At 35.6% G+C, this 26,724-nt stretch overlaps 1 long non-coding RNA gene across 1 annotated transcript; it reads left to right on the top strand.

Annotated features, from left to right (window-relative positions):
• LOC123572466 (uncharacterized) lies at positions 1 to 26,724 on the top strand. The gene is made up of 3 exons (XR_006697064.2): positions 1 to 121; positions 1,984 to 2,536; positions 26,651 to 26,724. It is a non-coding gene; the product is annotated as an uncharacterized lncRNA (long non-coding RNA).

Below are 26,724 nucleotides of genomic sequence, written 5' to 3'. Positions count from 1 at the left end.
AGCTCAGAGGAAGCTAAGCAGTTGGACAAAGCCATCTAAACCCAAAGCAATGGCTCGATGGAATTCTCCAAGGAGGATCTTGCTCTGATCTAAATATACAGTGGAAATCTGATGTGATCTAGTGAATCACCCAACCCCTATCTTCAATAACTGTGACTTCAATATCTTCACTCAATCTTGGAATGAACTTACTGTGGTCAATAGGGCATACTTTCAGACCCACACGTCTGACTGATTAGTCTCCAAACTGAACAAGTGTTCTGACATTATGGAGGGGGAGCAGGGACAAGAGATAGCAGTGACCAATAGCCAGATAGTACCCATGTGACTTTGAGCCACAAAAGTTTGGAAAATGCTTGAAATTTGGGGTGCTACTTTCAAAATTTTTCTCACCATCACTGCAGAGTGTGGTCAAGATGTTGTTTTACTAAAATCAGAAAGCCTTTGATGGGTCATATAAAGGTTTATGCATGTCCTTGATATAACTTAAACCATAATTAACTGGATTTGCAGACTCTCATCTATGTCTACCAGAGCAAAAACCTCCAATGTTTTATGGCACATTAAGGATTGACATTTTAAACTGTTTTTAGAATTTGAGTGGCAATTTACCTGACTTTTTTTTTTCCCAAAATAATACCTGCTACCACAATGCCTAGCTAAAGGCTGATTAATTTGCCCCTTATTGGGCTTTTGGAGATGTGCTTATCTCCAACTTGAGGTTGAAGACAAATTTCATCTTGACCAGTGTCAGTTAAGTAATTTTTATTCTTCAGGTGCTTCCTGACCATTAGCTTGTCTGACTCTCCAGTGTGAGATTGACCTCATTTTCTGGTTCTAAGAGGGTCTTCCATCAGGGCGGGCTGGCCTCGGTAACATGGCCCCTGATAATCGGGCTTTATTCAAAACCTTATTGAATTAATAGAGGCATCCTTCAAAGGAAATTCACATATGAAGATTGTTGCTAGAAGCTTACTTATCAAAGAAGTAAAATAACACAGGATATCAAATAATCTACAGTGGGTTTACTCATCACTGATTATTATGATCTGATGTCTCACATTTTTTGGATTAAAGAACACAGTAATTTCAGGAGCGCTATTCTCACCTGAATAATTTTCTTTTTGTTATTATTTTCTAGGAAAAAAAGCAAATGTATCTTTAAGTCAAGAGTACAACTTTTTATACTACTGCAATTCAACAGAAGAAATAAGTGCCAGGCTTCCTAACCTAAATGTTTTCTTAATCTGCATAAAAAAGATAGGCTTTTACTTTTTGACAATAACAAAAGAAGCGAAAGAAAGTAATGTTCAATTTGTTTCCAGCTGAGTGACAACCTCATGATGGTGTTTTATCCTGCCATATCTACTTATGCTTCTCTATTGTCTCACATGGTGGTGAAAACTATTTTGGCTTCTGTTTGTTTTTATTGAACTAAGTAAATATGAAAAATCAAATCCATCATGAAAACTTTTTAATTTTAATTTTTAGTAACATAGTTTAGATAAGTGCATGTACTACTAAAACTATTTTAACATTTGATCATTTAATTGAATCTCCTACATTTCCATTATAAATGATAACAGTCCATATTTCTATTCTCTCAAATCTATTTTATTCCATGAATTGGTATGTGGAATGAAGTTTGTTTTGAATGGTAGAGGGGAAAAACAACAATTATTGGAAACTTAGGGGGCTATGGTAGATTCATGTCAACAGTGGAACTTGTCCTACCCTGTCTTGCACAGGACACTCTAATCAGTGATCATGGTGGTCCCCTCAGAACCAGGTACTATTTACTTAACTAACAAACAAAGGCACAGAAAATTTCTAAAGAGCATTAGCAAACTAGGGTAATTGAATGATGATCAACATAATGAGCAATGATTAAAGGTGCTGAGAACATTATGTAGAAAAAGAAGAAAGAAAGATTATGCTTAATGAGATGATCTTCAAAATCCCCCCCTCCCCCTTTTTCCCCAGGGTTGCTGCGCCTCATTCACTAAAGCCAAATCCTGGGAAAGATTCCTATGAGATGGTTTCTGTCATTCTTCCTAAACTGGGAGCTAAGTGATTAATATAGAAGAGAACCCACAGATAAACATATCTCTGCAAATGGGAATAAGTACCACACTGCTCATAACCAACATCCCCACCGTGGTTCCTCTTAGCACTTCAGTCAAAGGCACACTCCAAACAGAAGAATCTGAACCACAAATTTAGCCAAACAGTTTCTACTACCTTCAGAAAGGTTTTCAGAAGTTATTTTTCCTCCCGGACCTCCTAGATTTCTAGTTTCTCTATTCCTGCTAGGAGGGACACTACTACCTTATTTAGGAGTATCTTGGAAGATTCAAGTGGGAAACCATTCAGATCTGTCTCTTCCCCTCAGAGCATCGACATTTTAATCTAACTCTGCATACTGAAAACAATGAAGAATTCACAAGGAAAGTCTCAAACCCCAAAGTGTTGCTTACAAGCAGCGTGACGACAAGGATGAAGCCAGAGAGCCACCTATGGTACAAAATTTTAAAAGGTATTTAATCTCAAGGTCATACTATGAGGCTTTTCATGTTCTGATCCTTCCCAGTATCATCTCTTAGAATTCAGGCCTCACAAACTATATCCCAAGTTTACTGAACAACTTGGTGGTTCCTAAACGACTATCAGAAACATGCTCCTCCCTTTATCTAAATCCTTCTCTTCCTACAGCTGGCAAATTTGGGGAGAATTTCTGGAACACACTGCCTACACACAAAATTGAATTAGGAATCCTTACCCTCAGTATAACATTTATCACACACTATATATATATTTTTTTTTTTAAGCAAATTTACTGAATCATAACTTACATTAAAATATGAGCCATGCATTTTAAGCAAACATAGCATATCTCTTCATTAATTTAGATATTTAATTTCTTTCAAGAATTTTATGTCATTTCTAGTATATAGTTCTTATTTATATTTAATTGCATATATTAATAGATGTTACATGTTTATGTCAATTTTACAACACATTCACATAGTACTTTTTAATTTAATCTTTTGCTTTTTCTTATATACTTATTTCTCTTTTTTAATTGACAGAAATAATTGTACATACTCATGGTGTACATAGTGATATTTCAATACATATAATGTGTAGTGATTAGATCAAAATAATTATCATATTTATCATCTCAAATAATTATCGTTTCTTTATGTTGGGAATGTTCACTATCCTCTTAGCTATTTGAAAGTATATATTATTGTTAACTATAGACATCCTACAGTGGTATAGAACATCAGAATGTATTCCTCCTACCTAGCTGTAATTTTGTATCTTTTAACAAATCTCTTTTTATCCCTCTCTTCCCCCACCCTTCCAAGCCTCTAGTATCTTCTGTTCTACTTTTTACTTCTATGAGATCAACCTTTTTTAGCTTCCACATATGAGTGAGAACATGCAGTGTTTAACTTTATGTTGCTGGCTTATTTTATTTAACATATGTCCTCCAGTTTCATCTACATTGCCATAAATGATAAGATTTTATTCTTTTTTTATGGCTGGATAGTATTCCATGTGTACATATACAAAATTTTCTTCACCCATTCATCTGTTTTTGGACACCCAGGTTAATTGCATATCTTGGCTATAGCGAAAAGCGCTGCAATAAACATGGGGGTGCAGATGTCTCTTCAATGTAATGATTTCCTTTCCTTTGGATAAAGTTGCAGTGGTAGGATTTCTAGATCACATGGTAGTTACATTTGCAGTTTTTTTGAGGAACTTCCATGCTGTTCTTTGTAGTGGCAATACTGGTTTACATTCCAACCAACAGTGTGTAAGAGTTCCCTTTTCTCCACATCCTCCTCAACATTTTTTATTTTTGTCTCTTGATAATAGCCATCCTAACTGGGGTAAGACAATACCTCATTATAGTTTCGATTTGCATTTTGCTGTTAGTTAGTAATGCTAAAAACTTTTTCTTGTATTTATTGTTCATTTATATGTCTTCTTTTGAGAAATGTCTGTTCAGATTATATGGCCATTTTTAAGTTAAGTTGTTTACTTTTTGCTGTTGAGTTGTGTCAGTTCCTTGTATATTCTGCATATTAATCCTTTGTTAGATGAGTAGTTTGTAAATATTTTATCCCATTTTGCAGGTTGTCTTGAACTGTTTATTGTTTTCTTTGCTGCACAGACCATTTCAGTTAGACATAATCATTTTTTTGAAAATTTATTTATTATTATTATACTTTAAGTTGTAGGGTACATGTGCATAACGTGCAGGTTTGTTACATATGTATACTTGTGCCATGTTGCTGTGCTGCACCCATCAACTCGTCATTTACATCAGGTATAACTCCCAATGCAATCCCTCCCCCCGCCCCCTTCCCCATGATAGGCCCCGGTGTGTGATGTTCCCCTTCCTGAGTCCAAGTGATCTCATTGTTCAGTTCCCACCTATGAGTGAGAACATGCGGTGTTTGGTTTTCTGTTCTTGTGATAGTTTGCTAAGAATGATGGATTCCAGCTGCATCCAAGTCCCTACAAAGGACTCAAACTCATCCTTTTTTATGGCTGCATAGTATTCCATGGTGTATATGTGCCACATTTTCTTAATCCAATCTGTCACTGATGGACATTTGGGTTGATTCCAAGTCTTTGCTATTGTGAATAGTGCCGCAATAAACATACATGTGCATGTGTCTTTATAGCAGCATAATTTATAATCCTTTGGGTATATACCCAGTAATGGGATGGCTGGGTCATATGGTACATCTAGTTCTAGATCCTTGAGGAATCGCCATACTGTTTTCCATAATGGTTGAACTAGTTTACAATCCCACCAACAGTGTAAAAGTGTTCCTATTTCTCCACATCCTCTCCAGCACCTGTTGTTTCCTGACTTTTGAATGATTGCCATTCTAACTGGTGTGAGATGGTATCTCATTGTGGTTTTGATTTGCATTTCTCTGATGGCCAGTGATGATGAGCATTTTTTCATGTGTCTGTTGGCTGTATGAATGTCTTCTTTTGAGAAATGTCTGTTCATATCCTTTGCCCACTTTTTGATGGGGTTGTTTGTTTTTTTCTTGTAAATTTGTTTGAGTTCTTTGTAGGTTCTGGATATTAGCCCTTTGTCAGATGAGTAGATTGCAAAAATTTTCTCCCATTCTGTAGGTTGCCTGTTCACTCTGATGGTAGTTTCTTTTGCTGTGCAGAAACTCTTTAGTTTAATGAGATCCCATTTGTCAATTTTGGCTTTTGCTGCCGTTGCTTTTGGTGTTTTAGACATGAAGTCTTTCCCCATGCCTATGTCCTGAATGGTATTACCTAGGTTTGCTTCTAGGATTTTTATGGTATTAGGTCTAACATTTAAGTCTCTAATCCATCTTGAATTAATTTTCGTATAAGGAGTAAGGAAGGGATCCAGTTTCAGCTTTCTACTTATGGCTAGCCAATTTTCCCAGCACCATTTATTAAATAGGGAATCCTTTCCCCATTTCTTGTTTCTCTCAGGTTTGTCAAAGATCAGATGGCTGTAGATGTGTGGTATTATTTCTGAGGACTCTGTTCTGTTCCATTGGTCTATATCTCTGTTTTGGTACCAGTACCATGCTGTTTTGGTTACTGTAGCCTTGTAGTATAGTTTGAAGTCAGGTAGCGTGATGCCTCCAGCTTTGTTCTTTTGACTTAGGATTGTCTTGGAGATGCGGGCTCTTTTTTGGTTCCATATGAACTTTAAAGCAGTTTTTTCCAATTCTGTGAAGAAACTCATTGGTAGCTTGATGGGGATGGCATTGAATCTATAAATTACCTTGGGCAATATGGCCATTTTCACGATATTGATTCTTCCTATCCATGAGCATGGTATGTTCTTCCATTTGTTTGTGTCCTCTTTTATTTCACTGAGCAGTGGTTTGTAGTTCTCCTTGAAGAGGTCCTTTACATCCCTTGTCAGTTGGATTCCTAGGTATTTTATTCTCTTTGAAGCAATTGTGAATGGAAGTTCATTCCTGATTTGGCTCTCTGTTTGTCTGTTACTGGTGTATAAGAATGCTTGTGATTTTTGCACATTAATTTTGTATCCTGAGACTTTGCTGAAGTTGCTTATCATCTTAAGGAGATTTTGGGTTGAGACAATGGGGTTTTCTAAATATACAATCATGTCATCTGCAAACAGGGACAATTTGACTTCTTCTTTTCCTAACTGAATACCCTTGATTTCTTTCTCTTGCCTGATTGCCCTAGCCAAAACTTCCAACACTATGTTGAATAGGAGTGGTGAGAGAGGGCATCCCTGTCTTGTGCCAGTTTTCAAAGGGAATTTTTCCAGTTTTTGCCCATTCAGTATGATATTGGCTGTGGGTTTGTCATAAATAGCTCTTATTATTTTGAGGTACGTTCCATCAATACCGAATTTATTGAGCGTTTTTAGCATGAAGGGCTGTTGAATTTTGTCAAAAGCCTTTTCTGCATCAATTGAGATAATCATGTGGTTCTTGTCTTTGGTTCTGTTTATATGCTGGATTATGTTTATTGATTTGCGAATGTTGAACCAGCCTTGCATCCCAGGGATGAAGCCCACTTGATCATGGTGGATAAGCTTTTTGATGTGTTGCTGAATCCGGTTTGCCAGTATTTTATTGAGGATTTTTGCATCGGTGTTCATCAGGGATATTGGTCTAAAATTCTCTTTTTTTGTTGTGTCCCTGCCAGGCTTTGGTATCAGGATGATATTGGCCTCATAAAATGAGTTAGGGAGGATTCCCTCTTTTTCTATTGATTGGAATAGTTTCAGAAGGAATGGTACCAACTCCTCCTTGTACCTCTGGTAGAATTCAGCTGTGAATCCATCTGGTCCTGGACTTTTTTTGGTTGGTAGGCTATTAATTGTTGCCTCAATTTCAGAGCCTGCTACTGGTCTATTCAGGGATTCAACTTCTTCCTGGTTTAGTCTTGGAAGAGTGTAAGTGTCCAGGAAATTATCCATTTCTTCTAGATTTTCCAGTTTATTTGCATAGAGGTGTTTATAGTATTCTCTGATGGTAGTTTGTATTTCTGTGGGGTCGGTGGTGATATCCCCTTTATCATTTTTAATTGCGTCGATTTGATTCTTCTCTCTTTTCTTCTTTATTCGTCTGGCTAGTGGTCTGTCAATTTTGTTGATCTTTTCAAAAAACAAACTCCTGGATTCATTGATTTTTTGGAGGGTTTTTTGTGTCTCTATCTCCTTCAGTTCTGCTCTGATCTTAGTTATTTCTTGCCTTCTGCTAGCTTTCGAATGTGTTTGCTCTTGCTTCTCTAGTTCTTTTAATTGCGATGTTAGAGTGTCAATTTTAGATCTCTCCAGCTTTCTCTTGTGGGCATTTAGTGCTATAAATTTCCCTCTACACACTGCTTTAAATGTGTCCCAGAGATTCTGGTATGTTGTATCTTTGTTCTCATTGGTTTCAAAGAACATCTTTATTTCTGCCTTCATTTCGTTATGTACCCAGTAGTCATTCAGGAGCAGGTTGTTCAGTTTCCATGTAGTTGAGCGGTTTTGATTGAGTTTCTTAGTCCTGAGTTCTAGTTTGATTGCACTGTGGTCTGAGAGACAGTTTGTTATAATTTCTGTTCTTGTACATTTGCTGAGGAGTGCTTTACTTCCAATTACGTGGTCGATTTTGGAGTAAGCATGATGTGGTGCTGAGAAGAATGTATATTCTGTTGATTTGTGGTGGAGAGTTCTATAGATGTCTATTAGGTCTGCTTGCTGCAGAGATGAGTTCAATTCCTGGATATCCTTGTTAACTTTCTGTCTCGTTGATCTGTCTAATGTTGACAGTGGAGTGTTGAAGTCTCCCATTATTATTGTATGGGAGTCTAAGTCTCTTTGTAAGTCTCTAAGGACTTGCTTTATGAATCTGGGTGCTCCTGTATTGGGTGCATATATATTTAGGATAGTTAGCTCTTCCTGTTGAATTGATCCCTTTACCATTATGTAATGGCCTTCTTTGTCTCTTTTGATCTTTGATGGTTTAAAGTCTGTTTTATCAGAGACTAGTATTGCAACCCCTGCTTTTTTTTGTTCTCCATTTGCTTGGTAAATCTTCCTCCATCCCTTTATTTTGAGCCTATGCATGTCTCTGCGTGTCAGATGGGTCTCCTGAATACAGCAGACTGATGGGTCTTGACTCTTTATCCAGTTTGCCAGTCTGTGTCTTTTAATTGGAGCATTTAGTCCATTTACATTTAAGGTTAAGATTGTTATGTGTGAATTTGATCCTGCCATTATGATATTAACTGGTTATTTTGCTCATTAGTTGATGCAGTTTCTTCCTAGCCTCAATGGTCTTTACATTTTGGCATGTTTTTGCAATGGCTGGTACCGGTTGTTCCTTTCCATGTTTAGTGCTTCCTTCAGGGTCTCTTGTAAGGCAGGCCTAGTGGTGACAAAATCTCTAAGCATTTGCTTATCTGTAAAGGATTTTATTTCTCCTTCACTTATGAAACTTAGTTTGGCTGGATATGAAATTCTGGGTTTACAATTCTTTTCTTTAAGAATGTTGAATATTGGCCCCCACTCTCTTCTGGCTTGTAGAGTTTCTGCTGAGAGATCTGCTGTTAGTCTGATGGGCTTCCCTTTGTGGGTAACCCGACCTTTCTCTCTGGCTGCCCTTAAGATTTTTTCCTTCATTTCAACTTTGGTGAATCTGGCAATTATGTGTCTTGGAGTTGCTCTTCTCGAGGAGTATCTTTGTGGCGTTCTCTGTATTTCCTGGATTTGAATGTTGGCCTGCCCTACTAGGTTGGGGAAGTTCTCCTGGATGATATCCTGAAGAGTGTTTTCCAACTTGGTTCCATTTTCCCCCTCACTTTCAGGCACCCCAATCAGACGTAGATTTGGTCTTTTTACATAATCCCATACTTCTTGCAGGCTTTGTTCATTTCTTTTTCTTCTTTTTTCTTTTGGTTTCTCTTCTCGCTTCATTTCATTCATTTGATCCTCAATCGCTGATACTCTCTCTTCCAGTTGATCGAGTCGGTTACTGAAGCTTGTGCATTTGTCACGTATTTCTCGTGTCATGGTTTTCATCTCTTTCATTTTGTTTAGGACCTTCTCTGCATTAATTACTCTAGCCATCAATTCTTCCACTTTTTTTTCAAGATTTTTAGTTTCTTTGTGCTGGGTACGTAATTCCTCCTTTAGCTCTGAGAAATGTGATGGACTGAAGCCTTCTTCTCTCATCTCGTCAAAGTCATTCTCCGTCCAGCTTTGATCCGTTGCTGGCGATGAGCTGTGCTCCTTTGCCGGGGGAGATGCGCTCTTATTTTTTGAATTTCCAGCTTTTCTGCCCTGCTTTTTCCCCATCTTTGTGGTTTTATCTGCCTCTGGTCTTTGATGATGGTGATGTACTGATGGGGTTTTGGTGTAGGTGTCCTTCCTGTTTGATAGTTTTCCTTCTAACAGTCAGGACCCTCAGCTGTAGGTCTGTTGGAGATTGCTTGAGGTCCACTCCAGACCCTGTTTGCCTGGGTATCAGCAGCAGAGTCTGCAGAAGATAGAATATTTCTGAACAGCGAGTGTACCTGTGTGATTCTTGCTTTGGAAGCTTCCTCTCAGGGGTGTACTCCTCCCTGTGAGGTGTGGGGTGTCAGACTGCCCCTAGTGGGGGATGTCTCCCAGTTAGGCTACTCAGGGGTCAGGGACCCACTTGAGCAGGGAGTCTGTCCCTTCTCAGATCTCAACCTCCGTGTTGGGAGATCCACTGCTCTCTTCAAAGCTGTCAGACAGAGTCGTTTGCGTCTGCAGAGGTGTCTGCTGCGTTTGTTTAGTTTACTGTGCCCTGTCCCCAGAGGTGGAGTCTACAGAGACAGGCAGGTTTCTTTGAGCTGCTGTGAGCTCCACCCAGTTCGAGCTTCCCAGCAGCTTTGTTTACCTACTTAAGCCTCAGCAATGGCGGGTGCCCCTCCCCCAGCCTCGCTGCTGCTTTGCCGGTAGATCACAGACTGCTGTGCTAGCAATGAGGGAGGCTCCGTGGGTGTGGGATCCTCCCGGCCAGGTGTGGGATATGATCTCCTGGTGTGCCTCTTTGCTTAAAGCGCAGTATTGGGGTGGGAGTTACCCGATTTTCCAGGTGTTGTGTGTCTCAGTTCCCCTGGCTAGGAAAAGGGACTCCCTTCCCCCTTGCGCTTCCCAGGTGAGGCAATGCCTCACCCTGCTTCAGCTCTCGCTGTTCGGGCTGCAGCAGCTGACCAGCACCGATCGTCCGGCACTCCCCAGTGAGATGAACCCAGTACCTCAGTTGAAAATGCAGAAATCACCGGTCTTCTGTGTCGCTCGCGCTGGGAGTTGGAGACTGGAGCTGCTCCTATTCGGCCATCTTGCTCCGCCCCCAGACATAATCATTTTTATTTATTTTTGGCTTTTGTTGCCTGAGCTTTTGAGGTCTTATTTATAAAATCTTTTCCCAGACCAATGTTCTGAACTATTTCCCTTTTTTAATTTTAGTATTTCTATTGTTTCAAGTATTACATTTAGGTCTTTGATGCATTTTGAGTTGATTTCTGTATATGGTGAGAGGTGGGTGTCTAATTTCATTCTTCTGCATATGAATATCCAGTTTTCCCAGCACCATTTATTGGAGAGATTGTTCTTCCCCAAGGAATGTTCTTATAACCTTCATAAAAAAATAAGTTGACTGTAAATATGTGGATTCATTTCTGGATTCTCTATTTTGTTCCACTGTTCTATGCATCTGTTGTTATGACAATACCATGCTGCTTGGGTTATTACAGCTTTGTAGTATATTTTGAGGTCAGATAGTATGATACCTGCAGCTCTGTTCTTTTTGCTCAGGATTTCTTTGGTTATTTGGAGTATTTTGTTGTTCCGTATAAATTTTGGGATTCTTTTCTGTTTTCATAAAGAATGTTATTGGTATTTTGATAAGGATTGCATTGAATATGTAGATTGCTTTAAGTAGTATTGTCATTTTAACAATATTAATTATTTCAACTCATGAACATGGGATGTCTTTCCATTTGTTAGTTCCCTCTTCAATTTCTTTCTTTTTTTTTTTTTTTTTTTTTTTGAGACGGAGTCTCCATCTGTCACCCAGACTGGAGTGCAGTGGTGTGATTTCAGTTCACTGCAATCTCTGCCTCTCAAGTTCAAACAATTCTCCTGCCTTAGCCTCCAGAGTAGCTGGGATTACAGGCACCTGCCATCACGCCAGGCTAATTTTTTTTTTTTTTTTTAATTTTAGTAGATACAGGGTTTTACCATGTTGGTCAGGCTGGTCTTGAACTCCTGACCTCAAGTGATCCACCTGCCTCAGCCTCCCAAAGTGCTGGGATTACAGGTGTGAGCCACCACGCCCAGCCTCTTCCATTTCTTTCATCAGTGTTTCGTAGTTTTCCTCGTAAACTTCTTTTACCTCCTTGATTAAATTTATTACTAGGTACTATACTTTTATAGCTGCTATGAAAGTGATTGCCTTCTTGATTCTTTTTCAGCTAGTTTGTTGTTAATGTATTAAAAACACTACTGATTTTGTATATTAATTTTGTGCACTACAACTTTACTGGATTCATGTATCAGTTCTAAGAGTTTTTTGGTAGAGTCTTCAGGTTTTGCTACACATACTATCATGTTGTCTTCAGGGAAAATATAATTTCCTCCTTCTGAATTCGGATGTGTTTTATTTTTTCTTTGCCAAATTTATCTAGCTAGGAATTCCAGTACTATGTTGAAAAGGATTGGTGAGAGTGGGGGTCCTTGTTTTTTTTTTTTTGTTTTTTTTTTTTTGTTTTTTTTTTTCCAGTTGGAGGAAAACCTGAAAACTTTCTGTTCAGTAGGATGTTAGCTGAACAGGATGTGTTATATGTGGTCTTTATTATGTTAAGATATTTTCCTTCTATGCCTAATTCATTTAGAATTTTTATCATGAAGAGATGTTGAATTTTATCAAAAACTTTTTCTTCACATATTGAGAAAATTATATGATGTTTGTCTCTCATTCTATTGATGTATGATGTAAATTGATCTATGGGTCTAATTGATCTATAGATCCCACTTGATCATAGTGTATTATTTTTTGATGTGTTGTTGGATTCCGTTTGTTAGTATTTTGTTGAGAATTTTTGTGTCTATATTCATCACTGATATTGGCCTGTAGTTTCTTTTTTTAAATTGTGTCCTTGTCTGGCTTTGGTGTCAGGGTTATGCTGGCCTTGTAGATGGCAATTGTATTTTTTAATCATTTATTGCTAATATAGAGAAATATAATAGCTTTTTCTATGTTGATTTAGTATCTTGTGATCTTGCTAAATTCACTTTTTAGTCCTACTTGCTTTTTTATAGTTTTTTAGGATCTTCTATATGCATAGTCATATCATTAACAAACAAAGACACATTTATCTATTTATTTCCAATGTATATGTCTTTTATTTCTCTTACTTTTCTTATTACACTGGCTTGAACTTCCATTAAAATGTGGAAGAGGAACGTGAGAGAAATTTTAATCTTTTTTCCCAACCTTAGAACTATTACATACAATGTCAGATGAAGGTTTTGTATATACTCTTTTTTAGTTTGAATAAGTTTCTATTTGTTCCCATCCTCTTAATAGCTTTTTAAATTATTTAATGTTGAGTTTTGTTAAATTAGTTTTCTTCACATATTGAAATTATTGTATAGTTTAACTCTTTTGTTATAGTAATATGACAAAATACATTGATTGATACTCAAATGATAAACCAACTTTGCATTCCAGAGATAAATTTTGTTTACTCATGATGTATTATACTTTGTGTTTATTGCTGGATCTAATTATGATAATATTTTGTTAAGGATTTTGCATTTGTATTCATAAAGTATATTCATGTGTAATTTTACATGCATTCTGTAATGCCAGTACCATAAAATGAGTTTGGAATTAATTATCCTTTCAGTATTTGTTAATTTTCAAACAATAGCTAGTATTTCTTTTTTTAAAAGATTGTCTAGAGTTCACAAGCAAAGCTATTCTGTATTGTATTTTTCTTCATGGAAAAGTTTTTAATTATAGATTTAATTTCTTTCACAGATATATGGCTATTAAAATTTTCCTTCTTATTGATTCAATTTTTCTAATTTGTACCATTTTTGAAATGTATCTATTCTATCTAAAGTAATCAATCTCTTGTCATTTATCCATATCATATTATAACATTCCTCCTTTTAATGCCTGCAGAATATGCAGCAATACTTCTGTCATTTTTGAAATTGGTAACTTGTGTCTGTTTTTTCCTGTTTAATGTAGCTTGATTGCAATTTTTTGATAATTTCAAGGAAAAATATTTTTATTTAATTTTTTCTACTGCATTTTGATTTCTCCTTTTATTGCTTTCTGCCTTATTAATACCTTGTACTTATTATCATCTAATTATTTTATTGTACTTATTTATCTTTATTGTTTTTATTATTATTTTCTACTTTCCTTGAGTATAATTTTTTGGTAGCATTCAAGAAAGAAGCTTAGAATTTATTTCAGACACTTTTTTTTCTAAAATATGCATGTAAGAGTATAAATTTCTCTTCATGTACACCTAAATTTTAATATGTTATGTTTTCCATTGTCACTCAATTAGAAACATTTTCTAAATCTTCACATAATTTCTACTTGACCTGTGGGCACTTTGACCTACCTAGTCTAGTTGGTTGATGTTTGTTGACATTTGTTTTTCTTTACCAGTTACTGAGAGAAGATTCTAGAAATTTATAGGCATAATTGTCAATTTGTCTATATCTCTTTCAGTTTTGCTAGTTTTTCTTCCATGTATATTAGACTACTTGATATTCATCCCACATATCAATGAGACCTTTTATGACAGTTTGGTTTCTTTTTCTATGTGTTTCAATTCAAGTAATTTCTATTAATATATCTTTAAGATTTGTGTTAGTCTGTTCTCACTGTGCTATAAAGAAATACCTGAAACTAAATAATTTATATTTTAAAAGGGGGTTTAAATTTGCTCACAGTTCTACCAGCTATACAGGAAGAATGTCTGGGGAGGCCTCAGGAAACTGTCAGTCATAACAGAAGGGAAATTAGGCATGTTTTACATGGCCAGAGCAGAAGAAAGAGAGAGAAGGGGGAGGTGCTACACACTTTAAACAACCAGATCTCATAAGAACTCACTCACTATCATGAGAAAAGCAAGGGGGAAATTCATCCCCATGATGCAATCACCTCCCATCAGGCCCCTCCTCCAACACTGAGGATTACAATTTGACATGAGATTTGGGCGGAGACACATATCCAAGCCATATCAAGATTATTAATTATTTCCTCCACAGTTTCTAATCTACTGTTAACACAATTCATTAAAATTATCACTTCATTTGCATTTACAACTCTTAATCATTTCACTATGCTTCAGATTTTCACTTTGTAGCTTAATTATGTTTATGTTTTCCTTTAAATCTTTTCATACATTTTTAATCACTATCTTAAAGTCATTGTCTGATAACTCTGTCATTTGCCATTTCTGGATGTTTCCATTGACAGATTTTTCTCCTTGTAATGGGACACATTTTTTCTGCTTTTTCTCTTGTTTTTAAATCAAATTCTGGATAATGTAAATTTTGTTTTTAAATTGTTTAATTTTTTTTTAATATAAAGAATGTTGGACTTCCAAGGTTGGGTACATTTATATTTATAATTATTGTGTTCTTTAATTAACATCATATCCCCTAAATATGTAAAGCAAATATTAAAAGAATTAACAGGAGAACTAGACAGTAATACAATAACAGTAAATGACTTTAATACTCCAATTTCAACACCAGAGATATCACCCAGACAGAAAATCAATAAATAGTGGACTTGAATAACAGTATAGGTCAAATGGATCTAACTGATATGTGTATATATATAGAGAGAGAGAACATCCCATCCAATAGCAGGGAAATACACATTCTTTTAAAGCATACAAAAAACATTCTTCAGGATAGATCATATGTTAGACCACAAAACAAGTCTTCACAAATTTAACAGTCATCTCAAATATCTTTACTAATCATGTTGGTAAAATCTAGAAATCAGTAACAGGAGAAATTTTGGAAAATACACTAGTATGTGAAAATTAAAAACAACACACTCCTGGAAGATCATTGGATCAAAGAAAAAGGCATATATTTTATTATTATTATTTTTTTAGATGGATTGTCCCTCTGTCACCCAGGCTGGAGTGCAGAGGCTCGATCTCTGCTCACTGCAACTTACACCTCTCGGGTTCAAGCAATTCTGCTGCCTCAGCTTCCTGAGCAGCTGGGATTACAGATGTGTGCCACCATGCCTGTCTATTTTTTTTTTTTTTTTGAATTTTTAGTAGAGATTTTCAGCATATTGGTCAGGCTGGTCTCAAACTTCTGACTTTGTGATCTGCCCACCTCGGCCTCCCAAAGTGGTGTGAGCCACCACACCTGGCTGAAAAAAAATTTAGAAAGAAATTAAAAGAAGTATCTTGAGAAACAAGTGGAAATTACAATATACCAAAACGTAGGGAATGCAACTAAAGGAGTTCTGACATGGAAGTTTCTAGCCATAAAAGCCTACATTAAGAAAAAAACTACTTCAAATAACTTCACACCTCGAGGAACTAGAAAAAGAAAAGTAAATATTGCAAGGGCAGCAGAAGGGAGGAAATAATAAAAATAAGAGTAAACATAGATAAAATAATAGACTAGAAAAACAATAGAAAAAGTCAATGAACCTAAAAATCTGGTTGAAAATATCAACAAAATTGGCAAGCATTCAGCTATGCTAGCCAAGAAGAAAGAGGGAACTCAAATAAAATTATAAATGTAAGGTAAACCATTACAATTAATATCACAGAAATACAAAGGATCACAAGAGATTATTATGAACAATTATAATAATTATACATCAACAAATTGGATAACCTAGAGAAAAATAATAAATTCCTGGAGACATACAGTCTACCAAGATTGGATCATAAAGAAAATAAAAATCTGAACACACCAATAACAAATAGAATTATTGAATCAGTAATCAAAAGCCTCCCAACAACAACAACAAAGCTCAGGACTAGATGACTTCATTGGTGAATTCTACCAAGCATTTAAAGAATTAATGCCAATCCTTCAAACCTTTCCAAAAAGTTGAAGAGAATAGAACACTGCCAAACTAATTTTAGGAGTCCAGAATTACCCTCATATTGAATTCAGATAAAGACACTAAGAAAAGAAAATTACAGGTCAATATATCTGATGAACATAGATGCAAAAATCCTCAACAAAAATTACTAGCAAACCAAATACAATTCACATTAAAAGGATAATACATCACAATAAAGATTCATCCTTAGGATGCAAAAATAATTCAACATGTGCAAATTAATAACTGTGATACACCACATTAACAAAATGGATAATATAACTTATTATGTTAATAGACACAGAAAAAGCATTTGATCAAATTCAACATTCTTTCATAATAAAACCTCAGAACAAATTAAATGTAGAAGAAATATACCTCAACACAATAAAGGCCATATTTAACAAACCTATAGCTAACTTACACTCAATGTTGAAAAGTTAAAAACTTCTACTATAACATCAGAAAGTAGAAAAGGATTCTTACTTTTGCCACTTCTATTTAAAATAGTACTAGAAGTCTTGGCCAGAGCAATTAGGCAAGAAAAATAAATGAGAGGTATTCCAATTGGAAGGGAACAAGTAAAATTGTCTCTACAGATGACAAAATCTTATATATAGAAAACTCTAAAAACTTCACCAAAAATATTTTAGAATGAATGAAGTAGTTTGGAAATTTTTCAGGATACAAAATCAACACACAAAAATTACCTGGGTTTCTATACACCAAAAAATATGTATTCAAAAAAGAAATTAAGAAAGCTATTCTGGGCCGGGCGCGGTGGCTCAAGCCTGTAATCCCAGCACTTTGGGAGGCCGAGACGGGTGGATCACGAGGTCAGGAGATTGAGACCATCCTGGCTAACATGGTGAAACCCCGTCTCTACTAAAAAATACAAAAAACTAGCCAGGCGTGGTGGCAGGCACCTATAGTCCCAGCTACTCGGGAGGCTGAGGCAGGAGAATGGCATAAACCCAGGAGGTGGAGCTTGCAGTGAACCAGGATCCGGCCACTGCACTCCAGCCTGGGCGACAGAGCAAGACTCCGTCTCAAAAAAAAAAAAAAAAAAAAAAAGAAAGAAAGCTATTCTGGCTGGGTGCGGTGGCTCACACCTGTAATCCCAGCACTCTGGGAGGCCAAGGCGGGCAGATCACGAGGTCAGAGGTGATCAAGACCATCCTGGCTTACACAGTGAAACCCCATCTCTACTAAATATACAAAAAAATAGCCGAGTGTGGTGGCGGGCACCTGTAGTCTCAGCTACTCCTACTCAGGAGGTTGAGGCAGGAGAATGGCGTGAATCCAGGAGGTGGAGCTTTCAGTGAGCCAAGATCACACCACTGCACTCCAACCTAGGTGACAGAGAGAGACTCTGTCTCAAAAAAAAAAAAAAAAAAAGAAAACGAAAAAGAAAACAATTCAATAATATCAAAAAGAATAAAATACTTAGAAATAAATTTAAACAAAGAGATGAAAGATCCATACACTGAAAAGACATTGAGGAAAGAAATTAAAGACAAATAATAGAAAATATATCTTCCATTCATGGATTGGAAGAATAATTTTGTTAAAATGTATATATTACCCAAAGAGATCTACAGATTCAATGAAATCTCTATAAAAATTCCAATGACATTTTTCATAGAAATAGAAAACAATCTTAAAATTTATATGGAACCATAAAATACTGTGAATAGCCAAAGCAAACATGAGCAAGAACAAAGCTGAAGGCATCACACTTCCTGATTTCAAACTATATTACAAAGCTATAGTAATCAAAACAACATAGTACTGACATAAAAACAGATACATAAACCAATGGAGCAGAGCAAAGAATCCAAACATATACCCACACATACATGTTCAACTAATCTTTGACATGAGTGCCAAGATTACAATGGGAAGATATCTCTTTAATAAATGTTGTTGGGAAAATTGGATATTAACATGAAAAAGAATGAAGTTGGAGCCTTGTCTTACACCATATATAAAAATTAGCTCCAAATGGATTAAGGACTTAAATGTAAGATTCAAAATCATAAAACTTCTAGAAGAAAACAGAAATAGAAAGCTCCTTGAATTTTTAATGCATTGATTTTTTTATATATGATAACAAAAGTAAAAATAAACAAATGGAAATATATCAAACTAAAATGAGCCTGTATAGCAAAGAATAAAATTCAAAAAAAGAAAAGGCAACCTATGAAATGAACTAAAATATTCAAAATTGTATATTTGATTAGGGTTAAATGAGGAATTCACACAATTGGAAAAAAAAAAAAAAAAAAAAAACTATTCTTAAAAATAGGCAAAGAACCTGAACAAACTTCTTTTTCAAGGAAGACATAAAAATGTTGAGCATGTACATGAAAAAGTGCTCAGTGTCACTAACCATTAGGAAAATGAAAATCAAAACCCCAATGAGCTCTCACCTCACATCTGTTAGGAAGATTATTATCAAAAAGATAAGAGATAACAAGTGTTAATGAAAATGTAGAGTAAAGGTAAATCTTGTACACTGTTGGTGGAAATGTAAACTAGTAGAAGAATTATAGAAAACAGTGTGAAGTTTCTGCAAAACTTTAAAAACAGAACTACTATATGATCTAGCAATTCTATTTATAGGTATACATCCAAAGGAAATGAAATCAGTATCTTGAAAAGATAAATTCACGTTCAAGTTCATTGTAGTATTATTCACAGAAGCCAAGATATTGAAACAATCTAAGTTTCCATTAATCGATGAATAGATAAAGAAAATATAGTATGTATTTATGTATGTATAAATAAATAAATATACACATATACAAACAATGGAATATTATCCAGCCATAAAAAAGAAGGAAATCCTTACATTTGTGACCTGGAGGATCTTATGCTAAGTGAAATAAGCCAGACACAGAAAGAGAAATACTGCACAATCTCACTTATATGTGGAATCAAACAAACTCAGAATCACAGAAGCAGAGAGTAGAATGGTGGTTGCCAAAGGCTGGTGCGGGGGAAGGGAGTTGGGAGAAATGGGAAGATATTGGTCAAGGTGTTTATATATTGTAAGATAAATACATTCTGAAGATGTAAGATACAGAATGAGTGATAATAAAGGTGTTCATTAATTTTTTAAAAATAATGTTGGGCTTTGTTCTAACAGACACTTATATAACTTGCAGGTTGGCTTAATTATTTAGAGACCCCTTCATAAGCTTTTTTAGGGTGGGACTAGAGTAGATTTTTCTCTAAGTCTGCTTTAGCCCTACCACCATTCTGGGGTGTCTACTGAGTGCTCTGTGGTTCACCCTCCGCTTTGCATGATTGGGACTCAAATGTCTCACAGAAATGCATGAGCTCTGCGAATTGCTCAGCTTACAACTTCAAGTTTGTCTTTGTTCTACATCATTGAGTTTTACTCTATACATATGTAGTTTAGTAGTCAGCTAAAAACTCAAAGGCCTATACACATATTTCTAGGACTCTTTTTCTATGTAGATTCCAGATTTCAACCACCTCAGATTACTCAAACTCTAATCTCTGTCTCTTCAAGTCAAAGAGTCTACTATACTTTGCTTAGATTCCCCTTTCTCTACCACAGTACAGAAAATGCCTACAAAAGAAAGCTGGAACAAACATAAGACTCACCTCATTTGTTTCCCTTCTCCAAAGGATCACATTGCTGAGATGCCAGCTGTCCAGTGCCTGAAAAGAGCTGTTTAATATATCTGGTCCATTTTCCAGTTATTTATGGCAGGAAGGCAAGTCTGGTACCAGTTGGCTAGAAGTGGGAGTCTATCACACTGTATTTTAATTGCTCATTTTTGTGTAGTAGGAATCTCAGTTTGAGCACAGGCTACATGCAGGGCTGAACTTCAGGCATGTTTGATGTATTAGTTTTTTTTGTTGTACTGTAACAAATTAACACAAATTTAGTAACTCTAAACAACACAAATTTATTCTCTTAGAATTCTGGTAGTCAAAGTCTGAAATGAGTCTTGCAGGGCTAAAATCAAAGTGTTGACAGCACGGTTCCTTCTGGAGGCTCTAGACAGAATCTTTTCCTTGTCTCTCCCAGCTTCTCAAGGCTGCCCACATTCCTTGGCCCACAGCCATGTCACTCCAATCTCTGCTTCTGTTGTCACATCACATTCTTCATACTTTCAAACTCCTACCTCCCTTTTATAAGGACACTGTGTTTACATTGGAACCACCTAGATAATCCAGGATAATTTACCCATTTCAAGAACCTAACTGCACATGCAAAGTCCTTTTTGCCATGTAAAATAATATATTCACCTGACAGTTGGGGCTTGGACATCTTTGAGGAACAATTTTTCACTCTATTACATTTGGCAATCTGTGTAAAAATCACATAAGAATGTATTTATGTGAAGATTTTGGATTTTAAATTAAGCAGGAAGGGAGAAATTGTATGAATTGACCATAGGAGTGAGCTAACAGAGAAGACTGTGTATTTATCAGGTTCTCCACAGAAACAGGAATAGGATGGAGACAGAAGAATATGAGAGAAGAAAGTGAGCAAGAGAAAAAGATTTATTTAAAAAAAATAGTGCACATAATTTTAGAGGCTGGTAAGTTCAAAATATGCAGGGAAGCCTGGCAGGCTGGGAATTCCAGCAGGAGTCAATGCTGCAGGCTTAAGTTGAAGGCAGTTTGGAGGCAGAATGCTTTCCTCTTCTGAAGACTTCAGTCTTCAATCTTTTATCTTAAGGTCTTCATCTGATTGGATGAGGCCAACCCACATTATGGAGAGTAATATGATTTATTCAGTCTACTGATTTAAATCTAAAATATACATTCAAATACATTGACAGTAACTTCTGGATTGCTGCTTGAACAGCAGCTGAGCACCATACACTGAATTGTCTGTGATTGTCAGTTTTGTGCATCAGCTAGTTGATGCACAAAACTGACAATCACAGACAGCATACTGTCTGTCCATCCACCCAATTACCTAAGGAGAGGAGTTGCTGTAGACAGAAAGTAGAGTTATCTACATAAGAAATTTAAGACATATTTTCATAGAATAAAGTATGACACTGACATGAGGAGTCTGAAGTGAATATAAAAACATTTTGGCACCTTAAGCTTTTGGAGGCCTTGAGAACATTGAGACATAAATTTTGGTGTGGACTTTCCCATTCTTTTAGTAAGATGAATCTCTTTTAAATAGCTTATCTAACAAAGAATATCAATGAGAAGGAGCCCAGGCATAAGGTAAAGATAAAGCCAGTGCTGAGAGGCTGACACATGTGAAACAGCCCCTGAAAACTCTCAATTACTTGAGGGAGATTATGAAAGTTCCCAGGTGTCCTTTGCAGATTTCAGGAATTTACAAAAAATTATTAATATATTATAAATATTAAAGTGATCCAATCTATATCCATATGGGGACAATGCCTAAGAAAATTCTAGTTACTATTATTTGTCCCACCATTAAGCAGGGAGCTATTTGATTATTGTCTGTTCTTACTCATGATTGTATCTTAGTGGCAATTCATAAATATGCATTGAATGAATGAGTCAGTCAGTGAATTAGTAAGAAGAGATTAAGGTAAGAGAGAAGAAAATGAAAACAACTAAAGTCATTCTGAATGGTGAGAAGTTTGATGGTAAGTTATATTCAGCTTTTGGTATCCTTATATTTCCCAACCTCCCAATTATTGTCATGCAAGGTGCCAAGGAATACACGGAAAATGGCACCACACACAAAGTGATATGCAATCAGAATTCTTGCATTTAAATATAAAACCATAGAAAATCACTGTCAAATTCTAGCATGTCAATGTGTCTGGTTGCAAGGGATAGCAAACGGAATCTTGTCGTTATCTCCTGTTGTGCATCAGAAGCTATATACCCATTGCAGAGCCCGGTGACCTCTCAAGCATGTGGTTCTGCAAGCTTTCTTTAACATAATAGCAGATGTTTTGTCTTTAAGCATAGGGAAAAAAGACAATTTTAAATAGTTAAGTTGATGACACTTTTAAGAAAGAAAGTGCATAGAAGGAAGTAAAGTGGTCCAATATCTTTGTGGGGATTATATATATTCAGGGGATTGAAAAATACAAGAAGACACAAAATGCATGCGACAGATAGGAGAGGAACCAGGAGAGTTCGTATAATAAAAACTAGGAAGAGAGAGGGTTTTAAGAAGAAGGAGGAAGAAATGGGAAGGGTTGAATGCTGCAGAATGTTTAGGGAGGATGATAAATTAGAAAGGTGTTTACTATTTGGCAATTAAGAAAATGTACTAAAAGATAAAGTAATGTCCCTGAGGAGATGAGAGGAGAATGATGTAAAGCAGGTAGAAAGGTTATCTTTGGACAAATCATAGGAAGGAGGAAGTGAGGGAAGTCTGGGAACTCAATGTATGAAATCCCATTGAAGCAGGAAATTGATAGAGAAGGTAAAAGAACTTCACACTGGTAACTTGAAATAAAAGAAAGAATGAGAGAATATATTGAAAGTGAAGAAGTTGCAAAGAAATCTATTGAATCAGCTGCCATAATATGAAATGCTGTTATTAGAGTGTGTCTTCTCAGATTCCAAGTCTGCTGGTGAGAATAGGCTGTGACATAGTTTTGACTATGGAGTAGAGGTAAAGGAATACAGATTTCTAAAATATATCAGTAGGAGAAATTAATCGTAGGAGGTTTCACAGTGACATTTCAGGTTTTGGGCCTGCCATCAAATGTATTCATTCATCCATCAATTCAACTCAGTAGGTATTCATTGACTAGTTGAGTAGTTACTTCAAACCTAATGATTTGTTAGAATGATGAGCAAAAGTAGACATAAACTCTAACCTTATAAGCCTTTTTTATGTGAAAGGGGAATGGGGGAACAGGATATTGATATTAATAATAATGGCATAAATGAATGTAAAACATTAACATTTATAAGTTCTTTAAGGAAATATGAGAGTGATGTATGGGAAGATAAAGCCACGTGTTTTGAAGAGTCAAGGAAACCATTTAACAAAAAGATTATATCAATTCTCTGCCATTTCTTTCAGATGATAGAAGCAGAGGAAATACTTTCTAATGAATTTTTTGAGACTAGTATTTCCATAATATCAAAACCAGACTAAGACCATGCAAGAAATAAAACTAGATACCAGTATCTCTCATGATAGACAGATAGATAGATAGATCCAAAAATCTTTATAAATTATTAGCAAATCAAATTCAATAATATGTAAACAGAATTATATATCATAACCAAGTGAAACTGATCCCAGATATGCAAACCCAGTTCAACATTCAAAAATTAGTTAATGTAATCTTATCACCTCAACAGGCTGAAGAAGTAAAACACAGGATCATATCAATAGATACAGAAAAAAAGCAGTTGACAAAATCCAACAGCCATTCACACTAAAAAGTATCAGTAAATTAGGAAGAGAGAAAAACTTCCTCAAATTGGTTGAGAACATCTATTAAAAAAAAAAATACAGCTAACATCATGCTTAATGGTGGTAAACTCAAAGCTTTCCCACTAAAATCAGGAACAAGGAAAGGATGTCCCATTTCACTCTCTTCTTCAATATGGTATTGGAAGTTCGAGATAATGCAAAGAGTCAACAAGAAAAGAAAAGTGAAACAAGAAATAAAATTGTTCACAAATGACATGGCTATCCATGTAGAAAATCTGAAGGAATTTAAAAGAAAAGTAAATAAACCTAGAATCAATACATGATTATAGTAAGGTTGCAGGATGTAAGGTTGGTATGCAAAAGTCAACCGAGTCCCTGTATATCAGCAATAAAAAAGTAGAATTTGAAATTAGGAAACAATACTATTTATAATAATAGTATCTAAAAAATAACATATAAGAAGCACATGAAAAAACTCTAAATCCCTTAATTTAAAAACTAAAAAAATGGAGAGAGCTCATATTTATAGATAGAAGACAATATTATTAACATGCCAGTTATTTCCAGCTTATTTCTAGATTAAACGCAATCCCAATCAAAATTCACAGAAAGTTATTTTGTGGATATTGACAAATGCCTCTTAAGTTTAGATGAAGACGCAAAAGACCCCCCATAGCTAACAAAATATTGAAGGAGAACAAATTTGGAGGACGAATACAACCGGATTTCAAGACTTACTACAGAGTTACAAGGTAGTGTGATATTGGAGAATCAATTAATTGATTTATGGCATAAAAAAGAGAGCCCAGACAGGACTCAAATAAATATAATCAGCTAATCTTTGACAAAGGGTTAAAGGCAATATAATGGAGAAAAAAGTATTTTTTTGTTTTTTACAATGGAGAAAAAAAGTATTTTTCAATACAATGGAGAAAAAAGTATTTTCAACAGATGGAAATGGAACAATTAAGCATCCACATGCAAAAAAAAAAGGGGGGGTGTATTTAGACACAGATCTTATCACCTTCTCAAAAACTCAAAATGGATTGCAGATCTTAATATAATATGCAGAACTATAAACTCCAAGAAGATAATGTAGGAGAAAATGTAGATGTCACTGATTTTGATGATGACTTTGTAGATACAATGCCAAAGGCACGATCTATGTAAGAATGGTAAACTGGACTTCATTAAAATTAAAATTTTCTGCTCTGTGAGAGGCAGTCAAAATAATAAAAAAAAAATTCAAAAAATGAGCTACAGTCTAGGAGAAAATATTGCAGAAGACACATCAATTGGACAAAGGACTTGTCAAAAATATTCAAAGAACGCTTAAAACTCAACAAGAAGGAGAAAAAGACAAACAAACCCTGATTGAAAAAAAAAAAAGACTTAACAGCCTGGGTGCAGTAGCTCATGTTTGTAATCCCAAGACTTTGAGAGACCAAAGAAGGAGAATCTCTTGAGCTCAGGAGTTTGAGATCCACCTGAGCAAAATAGTGCATCCTTGTCTCTACTAAAAATCAAAAAAATTAGCCGGGTATGGTGGCGTGTGCCTGTAGTCCCAGCTACTGAGGAGGCTGTGGTGGGAGGATCACCTGAGCCCAGGAAGATCGCTTGATACCAGGAGGTCAAGGCTGTGGTAAGCTGTGATTACACCAATGCACTCCAGCCTGGGCAATAGAGCAAAATTCTGTCTCCAAAAAATTATATATATATATATATATAAAATATATATATATAAACAATATATATATAATTCTGCTCAGATATCACCTTAACAGATATCACCAGAGCAGATATGCAGATGGCAAATAAGCATATGAAAAGATGTTCCACATCATTTGTCATCAGGAAAATGCAAATTAAAACAAGAATAAGATACCACCATACATCTATTAGAATGACCAAAACCCAGAAACACTGACAACACCAAATGCTAGTGAGGATATGGAGCAACAGGAACTGTCATTCATTGCTGGTAAGAATGCAAATGGTACAGCCACTTGGGAAGGCAGCTTGGCAGTCTCTTATAAAACTAAACATATTCTTACCACATAATCCAGCAATCACACTACTTGATATGTACTTGAAGGAGTTGAAAAAGTATGTCCACACAAAAACCTGCACTTCATAGCAGATTTATTTAAAATTGTCAAAGGTTAAAAGCAACCCCAAACATCCTTCATTAATCCAACCAATGCATATAGTTAGGACTAAAAATTGGTCTATCTAGCTCTGGAAAGACAAGAAGGAAACTTTAAATATATATTACTACATGAAAGAAGCCAATCTGAAAATGCTACATATGTATGATTCCAACCATACAACATGCTGAAAAAAGCAAAACTATGAAGATAGCAAAAAGATCAGTGGTTGATAGGATTTTAGGGGATGTAGAGAGGTTACTTCAGGCAGTGAGACTATTCTATATGATACATTTGTGCAAACCCATAGGATATACAACACCACGAATGAATCCTAATGGAAAATATTTGTGCTAGGTGATAATGATGTGTCAACGCTGGTCATCAGTTGTAACAAATGTACCACTCTGGTTGGAAATGTTGATAATGGGGTAGGCCATGTATGTGCAGGAACAGAGGATATATGGAAAATGTCTCAATTTTGTTATGAACCTGAAACTACTCTAAAAAACTAAAATATATCAAATAAATTTTCTAAAAATGTTATTGGAGACTCTATCCATGATAAGGCTATAGAGGTAGATAGGAGTCAAATCAGTCCAGGTCATAGGGAAATTTTGTCATAAATCAGAAGATAATAAACAGAAACTAGCTTGATCAAGTTTACATTTTTGAAAAGATATTCTGGCTGCAATGTGAAGATTAATGTGGATGGGGTGCCACAAGAAATGGAATTTAGACCAATAGAAAAGCTATTGCAGGGTAGAGGTTATTGTAAATTAGAAAAGGTAGTGGTGACTAGAAGAGAAAGTACATGAGAGATATTTCTAATCAAAGTCAAAAATCTTGTTGATACATTGAGCATTTCATATGTGACACTCACTTGATTAGTAGACAAGTTGATGATTATTGCATCTGTGTGTATGGATGCTATAGTCATATTTACATGCTAACAAACTACTACCAACAAATTACAGCATGAATTTCCCTCAACGTGAAGAAGAGATGGAATGTTCATAATGAGGAAGGAGTCTTCTGATTTTCTAAATAG

This window comes from Macaca fascicularis, chromosome 1, assembly GCF_037993035.2.
Source record: "Macaca fascicularis isolate 582-1 chromosome 1, T2T-MFA8v1.1".
NCBI lineage: Eukaryota > Metazoa > Chordata > Mammalia > Primates > Cercopithecidae > Macaca > Macaca fascicularis.
The sequence above is the reverse complement of the archived record's forward strand: the minus strand, read 5'-3'. Positions and strand labels throughout refer to the sequence as shown.